Source organism: Alligator sinensis, unplaced genomic scaffold, assembly GCF_000455745.1.
Source record: "Alligator sinensis unplaced genomic scaffold, ASM45574v1 scaffold419_1, whole genome shotgun sequence".
Taxonomy (NCBI): Eukaryota; Metazoa; Chordata; order Crocodylia; family Alligatoridae; genus Alligator; species Alligator sinensis.
The window spans coordinates 815,693-827,354 of NW_005842360.1; the positions used below are offsets into that span (position 1 = coordinate 815,693).

At 41.4% G+C, this 11,662-nt stretch overlaps 1 protein-coding gene across 1 annotated transcript in view; it reads right to left on the bottom strand.

The window, feature by feature from the left end:
• Nucleotides 1-8,432: 8,432 nt before the first annotated feature.
• UBE2G1 (ubiquitin conjugating enzyme E2 G1) overlaps nt 8,433-11,662 on the bottom strand; it is a 44,419-nt gene continuing 41,189 nt past the window's right edge. The window contains exon 7 of the mRNA XM_025210628.1: nt 8,433-9,638. The gene's annotated coding sequence lies outside the window, so the exon portion shown is untranslated. The remainder of the gene's footprint in view (nt 9,639-11,662) is intronic.

Consider the following 11,662-nt stretch of genomic DNA (forward strand, 5'->3'; position numbering starts at 1 on the left):
AGAAGGAATCCACAGCATACATACAGGCTGGGGAGTTCCCTTCTTGAAAGCACGGAGGCGGAAAGGGATCTTGGAGTCAAGATGAACATGAGCTGCCAATGCCAGACCGCAGCCAGCAAGGCCAGCCATGCCTTGTCATGCATCCATGTTAAGCCGATCCAGAGAGGTGATACTCCCCCTCCATGCGACTTTGGTCAGGCCGCAGTTGGAGTACTGCGTCCGGTGCTGGGAAATGCACTTCAAAGGGATGTGGCCAGCCTGCAGAGGGTTCAGAGGAGGGCCACCCGCTTGGTGAGAGGGCAGCAGGACAGGCCATACGAGGCGAGACTGAGGGACCTGAACCTGTTCAGCCTCTGCAAGAGGAGGCTGAGGGGGGACCTGGTGGCTGCATACAAGCTCATCAGGGGGGATCAACAGCAAATAGGCAGAGCTCTTTTCTCCCCAGCACCACCTGGGGTGACAAGGAACAATGGTCATAAGCTGATGAGGAATAGGTTTAGGTTGGAGTGCAGAAGGCAATATTTTACAGTTAGGGTGGCCAAAATCTGGAACGAACTTCCCAGGGAGGTGGTCCTCGCCCCTACCTTGGGCAAATTCAAGAGGAGGTTGGACGATCACCTGTCTGGGGTCTTGTGAACCCAGCATTCATTCCTGACTGTGGCAGGGGGTCAGGCTAGATGATCTGTTCAGGTCCCTCCTGACCCTAGCTACTATGAAACTATGACAGAGTATATTGAAGAGTTATTCCACAACAGTTGAGAAGAAAAGCCAGATTAAGAAGAACGTGGATGGTTTGAAAATTCTCAAGTCATAAGCATGAACAGTTATCAACCAAATGAAAACCAATAAAGCTGAAATTGCAGTAGAACAAATAAATACATTGTTTGGAAGAGTTTGGTGTAGAAAAGTTAACAACTGTTATCAATGAGATTTATGAAAGTGGAGAAATACTTGAGGACCTCAGTAAATCGATCAAAAAGACCTGAAGCCATTGAATGTGAACTTCCATCTATTTAATAAGCCATGTGACAAAGATCCTATTGAAGGTGCTGATGATGAGAGCTACAAGAATAAAACCAGAGATTGCAAAAGTTCTGTGGTTTTGTTGAAGATCGAGGTAAGAGAAATGCTATCTTCATGGTACAAATGCTTTCGGTGAAGGCAATAGAAGGCAATAGAAATAAGGAAAGACCTTTTCTTGTGTTTTATTGATTATACCAAAGATTTTATTGATTATACCAAAGATAAGAGTCCTGCATGAGGAACTAATGAAAATGCTGGAAGAACTGGATATTGATGGTAAAGACTGGAGAATTTTAAGAAACCTCTATTTGGGACCAACTGCAGCAGTGAAGATTGAAAATGAACTAAATGATTTCACCCAAATTGAGAGGTGTATGGCAAGGCTGTGTTTTTTTCACTTGACTTTTTCAACTTGTATAGTGAGAAAATACTGAGGGAGATTGAGGATTTACCACGGCTGGTCATTGGCAAACAGAATTTGAACAACTTGTGTTATGCTGATGACACAATCTTAATAGTTGATCCAGAAGAGAAGCTGCAAGGAATCTTAGATAAAATTGGTAGTGAAAGTGAGAAGGCGGCTCTAAGTATCAACTGTAGAAAACCAGAATGCATGGTAATTACAAAGATCATTCCTGTATGCACCATTAAAGTGCAAAAGGAACAGATAAAGCAGGTCAATAAATGTAACTACTTGGGAAGTTGGATAACATCTGATGGTAAATCTGGTCAAGAAATAAAATGGAGAATAGGAATGGCAAAAGACGTATTTCTGAAAATGAAAAAGATCTTGACAAATAGTAAAATTTCTATGGGGACGAAGTTAAGAGTTTTGGATTGCTAGGTTATACCAGTCCTCATGTATGCATCAGAATGCTGGATAATGTGGCTGAGTATGGAAAAGAGAATTGAAGCAACTGAGATGTGGTTTTTAAGGCGCATCTTGAAGGTATGCCAGACAAGTCACACTTCAAATGAAGATATTTTGTTAAGAACAGGTTGCAAGAGGAAGCTGCTGATTAACATTAGAGACAGTTGGAGTTTCTCGGACACGTTATGAGGAAATAGGAAATTGAAAGTCTGGTAGTAACTGCAACGATTGAAGGAAGGAGAGATTGTGGAAGACAGAGGTTGACTTCCATCAAGAGTCTACCTAAATGGATTCATGTATCGATACTGGAAATTCTGCATGCGTCAAAGAGAAGAGATCTGTGGAAGACAATGGTCACCAACATCCTGTTTGGATATGGTACCTAGAGAGATCCAGATGGAGAGAGTAGCAGTCTAGCAGATAGGGCATTGTGATGCGGGTCAAAGGATTTTTTTTGTGGTTCTGCCAAGCTGCTCAGTGACCTTTGACAAGTCATTTCACCCACCTCTCTGCCTGTTTCTTTTCCCATTGTTATCAGTTTGGTACACAGGGCAGGAGAGCTCAACCTTGTAGAGCAGCTGACCGCATGCTTGTGACCTGGTTGTACCATAGGTCACCACTCCTTTGGTGGGGGTGGGGATGGAGGTGGTTGTCCCTGTCAGAAGAAGATGGTGAAAGGAGGAAGGAAGAGAGCTTACCTCCAGCACCACAGGGGTTCAGCAACACAACACAGGGCATGGAAGGGGACATGCTGAGCCATGGTGCTTGCCGCTGATTCCCCATGCTGATGATCCAATCACTTTGAGGGCCTGATCAAGCCTGTGGGCTATAGGTGGAGCACCATTGATGTAGGACATTGGAATTGGATTCAATAGGGCCACAGGTTTCTTACATGATTTGGAGTAAACCTGTCCTGTACCTCAGTTTTCCATCTGTAAAAATGGAGATAGCCCAGGATGTAAAGTGCTATAGGATCCTAGAACAATAGGGACCACACAAGGTCATCTAGTCCAGCCCCCTGCTCAAGGCAGGATCATCCCTGACTAAACCATCCCAGCCAAATGTCTGTCAAACCCACTCTTGAAAACTGGCAAAGATTGAGATTCCAAATTCCTCTGGGTAGCCTGTTCCAGGGCTTGACCACCCTCATAGTCAGAAAGTTCCTCCTGATTGCCAAGCTCAATTTCCTCTGCTGCAGTTTGAAGTCATTGCTCCTAGTCCTGTCCCCTACAGGCACAGAAAAGTCTATCTCCATTTTCTTTTTAATTGCTCTTCATATATTGGAAGATAGGTGGAGAAAGGCATCTATATTTATGAGATATTGAGGGCCTGGACATGAGCCATTAGCGTTAGTGTAACTTGCATCATTTTGTACACTGATGGAAATGAAACCAGTGTCTGAAGCAGACAGATGACCAGCTCACCAGAAGCAGGATCTATTACAGCAGCTTGCCACTAGATGTAGACCCATAGTACCTACAATGGTGTAACTGTACTCAGTTTACTTGTATTGCAATTTTCTGAGGTTTAACCCCCGATTTCTAGCCAGTTTTACTGGTATACGGGTATACATTGTGTGTGTCTTCCTTGTTTATGCCATGTAAAGCAGGTTGATGCTTATGTGGGCATGTAGTGTGTTCAGGACCTCAAATACTACCATGAGAAGGACCATGTAAGCATCTAAAATAGATTTTGATGGAGAAACTGTTTTCTTCATTGATATCCAAGATGCCCTCATGTTCTTTATCTTAGACTCTGTTGTTACTCGCTTACTTGGTTAATCTCCATCTGCCTCTAGGTTTTAAATTACGCTTATTTTCTATTCCATTTAAAAGGCAAATGGATGCAACTTTGCTTCATACTTAATTTACACTGGTCATGTCACATTACTCTGCCTCATGAGTGCCACCAATTGGCTGATGCAACTAGGAAGACATGCTCACTGCCTCACAGGAAAATATGATTAATTTGTCACTCAAAGGGGATGGGCAATGACTAATTATCCATAGTTAGTCTTTCATTTTTTAGATGGATTTTGCATGCCCTATAAAGACAGTAAAGAATGATTTTTGACATTTATAACAACAACAAAAAATGTATAGGTCAACACAAATAGGTCACAAATATTCCAAGTGCAAATTACAGGCATTCTGGCTGGTTTATGAGGATTGGAAGATTATACAGATAAGTGCCTAATGTAATGCTTTTTATTACAAAAATTCAGAACGCTCACTGTATAAGGTCCGTGTACTCACAAGTATAAAATAATTAAAGATTTTTACTTTTCACTCCTAACCAAAATATAAGGTAATTCTGCAAGATGGAACAGTTGATGGTCTCATGTCTTGTTGAGCCAAGAGAGGGTGCTGAAGAGTATTCAAGACTTTGCAAGCATCAGCTGACCTTAAAGATGTTGTGGAGGTCATCTTTTAAGCCTAATTATCAGGAATAAATTCCATTGCGATTCATGATGTGTGCACATTTGGAAGCAGCTAATAATTACACTTTAACATGACAAGGTAGTTGAAGTGTTTTGTATACAAGTTGATAGGATTCTGGCAGGGATTTAGTCCACTGACTAATAAAGACTAGAGTAATGAGTTATCCTATGACTAAGTAACCAGATTTCACTAGTTTCATTTTTTACAGGCTGCAGAGATGGTTCTTTTACCTACTCTTGCCCTATGAGAATATGTGGAGAAAGAAAGAACATAAGTGCCATACTGGGTCATACAAGTGGTTTATCTAGCCCAGTAGCCTGTCTCCAACTGGCAAAAAAAAAAAAAAAAAAAAAAAAAATTGATGCTATAGAGGGAGAACACTGAACCACATATCTTTAGTGATCTATTCCCTATTCAATACCCTCCCAGGCAACCACCATTGGTTTAGAGCTGTTTTCTCTGGCATCTCCAACCATTCTGTTCAATAACCATTAATAAGAGCTATCACCCATTAATTTACCCAGTCCCTTTTTGAACCTGGATATGCCATGTGCCTCCACCACCTCTTGTGGCAATGAATTCTACAAGTTAACTGCACATTATATAAAAAAGTAGCATGAGCAAGCAAGCCTGTTTTAACCATGGGGCTCTAGAGAGAAATGTTTTTATTTCAGGCTTCTTCATTTTTTAAACCATAAGCTTTGGTCACTTCTTGGGGTGGAATCAGCAGGGTAGCTCCCTGCAGAAGTGCAGTATCCCAGAGCGACACGCAACATTACAAAACCTTTTAATGCAGTAATACCATGTTTCAACACCATTACCCTACCAAAGAGAAAAACAAAATCCTGTTAGAAGTTGCAGTCAAAGAACAGAGTTAGAGGCAGGAGGCAGATACAGTATAACAATGTGCACTTCATCTCATTATTAAATGTTTTCCAACCACTATCTACCTAGCGCATAGGCACTGAATGTTTGGGAATCACAGCAGAGGCGGTTTTCTGGCCAACGTTGTAACATTTCAATAGTTACCTCAAACTTGGGCAATTTCACAAGTTTCTCTCCTTTTATATTTTCCAGTCATGTCATTTGTAATCTGAGAAATCTTAGGGCTTCTGCACAGCCTGCTTGGCATGCCCAACATTCAGGTAGCACACGGGGTGCTCATGTACTCCCATAAAGAGCTAGCTAGGCAAGATTCTAGATTAGTACAAAATTCAGTCTATACATTCTTTACAGACAGATGACTAGTGATCTCATACAAGTAACAGAGCAGTACACCAATGCAAGGGTGACCTTCCAGAAACTTAAGAACCTCTGAAGTCCTGTGCGACCCTCTCCTGTATTTAAGAAAAAAAAAAACATTTGCAGTTCTTGACAATTTTGTTTCCTGTGAAGCATTAAATCAACTCTCCCCCGAAGCGTTAGGATAGTTCACTCAAGCTGTGGATTAATATTTTAGTCAGAACAATAGTAGCTTGCCACTAATAACATTTTAAAAATAATACATTTTGCAATGACTTTTTGAGGGACGGGGCCTTATGTTGTGTGCAACTAAAAAGTCCCCCAAGTGTGCTCTAGCTCTTGGTTTATTTTGGATCTCTAGATCAGTGGTTTTCAAATGGGTCTGTAGATTATGTCTAAGGGGTTTGCAAAAGAGGACTATGATCAAAAATATATGAATACCCACACCTACAATTCAGAAGGTGACTACACCTCCGTTCAAAATTTTGAAAGGGGTCTGCACCTCCATTTAAAATTTAAGGGTCTGCAAATGAAAAGAGGTTGAAAACCACTGCTCTAGAAAACAGCGCACCCAGAAACCCTGTCTTGAGTTTCTATCATTGCATTACATTACAGCAGTTTAGTATGCTAATAACTGAGAGGGAGTGGGGTGAACCAAAAACACAAAGAGCATCCACCTCACCCCCCAACTCTCCCCCTCTAAAAACAACCCATTCTGGTACAAGGCAAATCCCTTTTAAGAGCCTGGTTGCAAATTAAACTAAATATATGGATTCATTTTCAGTTAGTCTAGGATTGTTTATATCCATTGGGGGAAAAAAGTAACCAAGGGAGAACAGGACCTGCTACAGAAAATGAACAAATGTCTGCTCAGTTCTTGCTGCAGCCAATTTTATTTCAGGAGAAAACTCTTCGTTCACAATAGCTGGCCTAGAAACCAAAGTAGTCCTAATAGTTTAATTATGGAGTGAACAGCACCATGCTGCTGGAATGCAAGACAATCCGCAGCCTTAAGTGAGAGAGCACATGGTAGCCAGCAAGCTGGCTAGAGGCACTCTCTCCCCTCTGCAGGAGCCAAGCAGTTTTGGTCCTCATGTGCCTGCTTCCCTAAAATCAGTTATTGTGCCTGGGCAGAAAACATCATTTAAGCACCACATACATCTGCCTGCCTATGAAAACCCACTTAATTAGAAGTTTGATCCATGCTTTTCCAACACAATTACCAAATATGTCCATGTGGACATTACACTAAAATTTAAATGCATTTGATATAGGAAGTAATAATAATTTAATCCATTTTAATTGGCATTTTTTGCTAACTAACTTTTTACCTTAGCACCTATTAAAAGCCTGCCATATGCCTTTTTTTGGCATTCACATCGTAAACAACGATCTAGAAAGTTCATACTGTCCATCTGATACTCAAGGCTTCATGGAAAGCTAGATCAAATGTCAGGTTCATTAGAAGCTATCCATTCCTTCCCAAAATTATTGCATGAGAAATACTTCTCGTGGTAGAGATTAGAAACCTTCACTACACAATCAGGCTTCCACAGCAGTAAGTTGCTTGTCTTGCCACAGGTTCCAAAGGTTTCATGTCAGCATGTTGGCTGATAACTGAAATCAGAAACTGGACCCACACTGGCTGCATGACCAATATAAGCTATTTCTCTCTCGATTTCATTGCACACCCATATAAGTTTCAGGTCTCTGCAAAGAAAGACACATGACAAGCCATTGCTCCTTTTTAGAAATAATGATTCTATAGAGACTTGGGCTTTACTGCAACTGAAGAATGAACCCCCCGCCTCCCCCCACTCCCATCTCTGTCCCGCGACTACCTGACTTCAAGAGCATCTACCAATCTGTCCTATATCTCTCTTGCCTAATTCCTCTGTCATGAGGAGCTTCCTGTTAACATCCTTCCCAAAGTCTGTGGCACATATTAAGTGCCACAGGCATTGTGTAGAAATAGAAGCAACATTACTGCCTTTGAATATAGAGAAACTGACTTTGATTCATGGCTACTTTTTACTATTTCCTCTTTTCTGGATCTCTACTGTTAATTTCCACTTGGTTCAAGAATGGTAGTTTCATAGTTCACAGTTGTTAGGGGCTAGAAGGGACCTTACAGATCATCAGGTCTAGCCCCTCTGTACTTGGGCAGGAAAGGCTCCTGGGGTCAGATGGACCCAGCAGGGCATCAAGACGTTTTTGGGGTTTTTTTGGATTGCCAGGGTGGATGACTGTACCACCTCTGGGAGGAGCCTGTTCCAAACCCTTGGCACTCTACTTGTAAAGAAGTTTTTCCTTTTTCCTGAAGCAATCCTCAAATCAGCTTGTGCCCATTATTTCTTGTCATCCCCTGGGTGGCTTTGATGAATAGATGTTCCCCCAGGCCTTGATGTATGCCCCAACATACTTATAGGCTGTCACCAAGTCCCCTCTGAGTCTTCTCTTCTCCAGGCTGAACAGTCCCAAGTCTTTCAGCCTCTCTTTGTATGACCTGGTGTCTAGGCCTCTAATCATGCGTGTGGCCCTCCTTAGAAGTGGTGCTTCCTTCAGTGAAGGGAAACTCAATTAGTTACTCTAACCCAGAAGCTAAATCCAGCTCAAATTGGCACTTAATTCTTCAGTGCAGGCACCTTGTACAGTATTTAAACAAAGGGAACAAATCCTTATTAATACCAATTATAGCTCTGGGCTTCTAGTATGAAATTCCATATAATTACCAACATATTTCTGCCAAGTCCAAACACTGGAAGTGCCTACTGAGCTAGGCCACTTCTTATCTGAGTCAGTCAATCCCAACACTCCCCAGTCTTAGATAACTAAGAGCCAATTCAACATAGAAATTATTGGAAAAAATTATATTTTGGAAGAACTCACTACAGAAGGTGACAGAATTCCAAAAAATCAAATTACATGAAAATATACATCGCAATTTTCTTTGTACATTAGGTGAGGAAAACTTGCAGTAGAATAGAAGGCAAAGAAATAAAGAGGGGCACAGAAGAGGGATAAAGAAAGAAAACTATTTCTTTATGTCAAACCCAGAAGTTGCTCATTTGAAATCCTACAGATGTGCATGCTTCTTAATCCATCTTAAAAATGATACCAGGCAATGAGAGAGAGGAATAAAGAAAAAGAAAAGAAAAACCACCAAAAGAAAGCAGATCATCCTATTTTGGACTTAGTCAACTGGATTTCCAAACCAAAACGCTCAGTCCTTTGAAAAAACAAAACAGCAGGCTCAAGGGTGCTCCACAGCCAGAAGTTTTATTGCTACACCCAAATTCAAGAACTGTGTGCAATTGGGTCAAAAAAGGTAGAGGGGGCCGGAGGAAGGGGGCAGGAGAAGCACCTTTGACAATGCAAAGGTCACTGTAAAAACCAAGTAACGAATCCTAGAAACTTCGAAAATTTATTATTTAGAGAAAATCTGAAACCAAGATGCTGGGTGAGAGGGGAGTGCATTTCCAAACAAAAACCAAGAAAAAACAACCAAAGAAAAAAAAGCCAAAACAAAACCCTGAACTTTAATAAGCAAAGGGTTTTAATTAAGCCTCAAATGGTTCAAAGGAAAAAAAATAAAAACAGGGGGGAAAAAAAATCTTTACCCTAATTGGTTTTAGTTTGACATGCTTCACAAGAGTTGGTTTTGTTTCGGTTTTTTAAACTGATAGGAAACAATGAATAGGGAAAGTAAACCTGCTAAAATCTTTAGAATTTACACGATTCTTATCCTAACTACAAGACAGCATTATTTGGTACAATGTGTATTGTGGATGTACATGAACAGTATATATATTATCCGGATCATGTTGTGCTATGTACACATCTTTACAATTCTTCCTGAAGGTTAAAGCAGTTCATTAGGTTTCAAAATGCGTAATTGTTTTTTTTGTGTTGGCACTTGTTAGGCTCTTGTCAGCATCGAAAACTGGCATGTTTTATTGCAGCCCAGTTCCAGCCAGTGTTTGCCAACTTGTTACAACAGAAGTCCAGCAATAGGTGGGTAGAGTGCAGGAAAAACAGTGCCATGTTTCTCAATTGGAGACCTGCGATACAAAAAAAAAAAAAAGCCACATTACATTTATGAAACAAAGAACTTTCAGCTGCTTTAAGATTCTTGTCTGTATTGGGTTGGAAACAAGTTGTTCATCATCACTAACACTCAAAAGTTTATATTAAAAATGTAAAAGCATTTTTGTTGCCTTCAGAATCAAACGTGTTAAAGATCTCCCTGAGATGACATACAATGCTAAAATAAAATGGAACACACCAGATGCTGGCGCAGCTGTGGGCTCAAATTCACCATCGTACTTTTACTCCTAACAACATTTTCAAAGTACACAAAATACTCACCTCTGTCTAGGACTATAGGAGGATCGGGCTCTAGTCTCAACTAGAGAATTCCTTCTAAGTAAACGTCTAACTAACAATAAATGGCAAAAAAGCTCATTAGAGATGCAGTTTTCCCAGACAGAGGATTGGAAGGGACCTGCCAGATCAGCACATCTAATCCTCTGCAAAAACACGTGCAACCATGTAATAACTGTGTGCCCAAAGCAATCCATAAGAACATCCACATCAGGCCCACCTAACCTAAAATGTGCTATATAGCTGGCATGTAACAGAGAATTTGTTTGCCACTGAAGGTAACTCTGCATGCAGGCAGGACAAGTTTCTCAATACCATTTGGGGTCCAATGCACCCTGCGAGAGTCTCCCATCTTTAAAATTTGGTAAACATCCAGTGCATCAAGAGGAAGGCAACAAACCCAGAAACAAAGTAATCTATTAGGGGCAATTTTATTTTCAGGCCTCTGCAGGCAAGAGCCCTGAAGTCAACCTATGCTATGTCACCAATTACTCTGAAAAATAAAGCTATACTAGCAAGTGCTACAGCAGAAAGTATCAGTGACATTAAGTCTGCTGCTGACCAGCCCCAAGGCTTCTTCAACCCTATCCACCCCCTTTTTTATATAGAAGTCAAATGCTAGAACATTTGCATTACATCAAGCAAGATGGCAGCTTACTTGATACTACTCAGTTTAGCTGCTCCCAACACAATCCTTCAAACAAAGAAAAACACTGACCAAGACCAGCTCCCGCCCTAAAGTGCAACTGTGACTTGAGTAACTGTGTAGCGGGAGCACGTGAACATTAGTCTGACTGCAAGAATTCCCAGGCCAAGAAAACGAATGCAACTAGCAAGCGTTGCTTCAGAAATACTATGAGAGCTTCCAGCAAAAACAACAATTCAAGGTGTCCCATGCCATTTTATTAGGAGTATGGTTAAATGCATGTACACTTGTATGCTACACTTCTCCAGTGACACTGGGCCAGTCTCCATGCTGGATTGGGCCCTGCACTCCCTTCACTTAGCAGAATGGAGGGAAGGGGAATGGAAAAAACAAAACCTAACTAACAAAAGAAAAAAAATCAAAACCAAAACAGGCTCCAACACCCCATACTGCCTCTGCACAACAGGACTGGGGCCTGGGGGTGCTGCATTGCCTCCACCCAGCCTCACCTGCAGGGCAGGGGATGAGGAGAGCAAGTTGGGCTCCAGGGCCTGCATTGTCCTCTCCTGGTCCCACACACTAGGAACTGGCCTACAGGCCAGGCATTGAACACCCCTGGATTAGAGGAAGTCATCTAGCAAGCAGCCACCTACTAGAGACAACAGCTCAGTAAAGTGTGAATAAAGGCTTCAACTTTGCACCCTAGAGACCAGCTGCAAGAGTAGGAAGAACACAAGAAATATGGTGACGAGTTGTGGACAAGCAAAAGTTCTGTTGCTAGCTGTACTATACACCAATACAACTTATTCCTCTTGCATTATTAGAACCAGTCGATCATGGATTACATTCAGAATTCAGTGATGAAGAACAAGCTGAAATACTGCAGGAAGTAGACTACCTGAAGGCAATTAAAAAACAAACCCAGAAAACCACCCAGCCTCTTCAGCTTTGAGAATCAGAATATTATCTTAGCTTTTGAGATGCTATGGACCAAAGACTGCAATCTTATAAGCATGTTCCCAGAATAAATTAGTCACTGAGGGGGGGGGGGGGGGG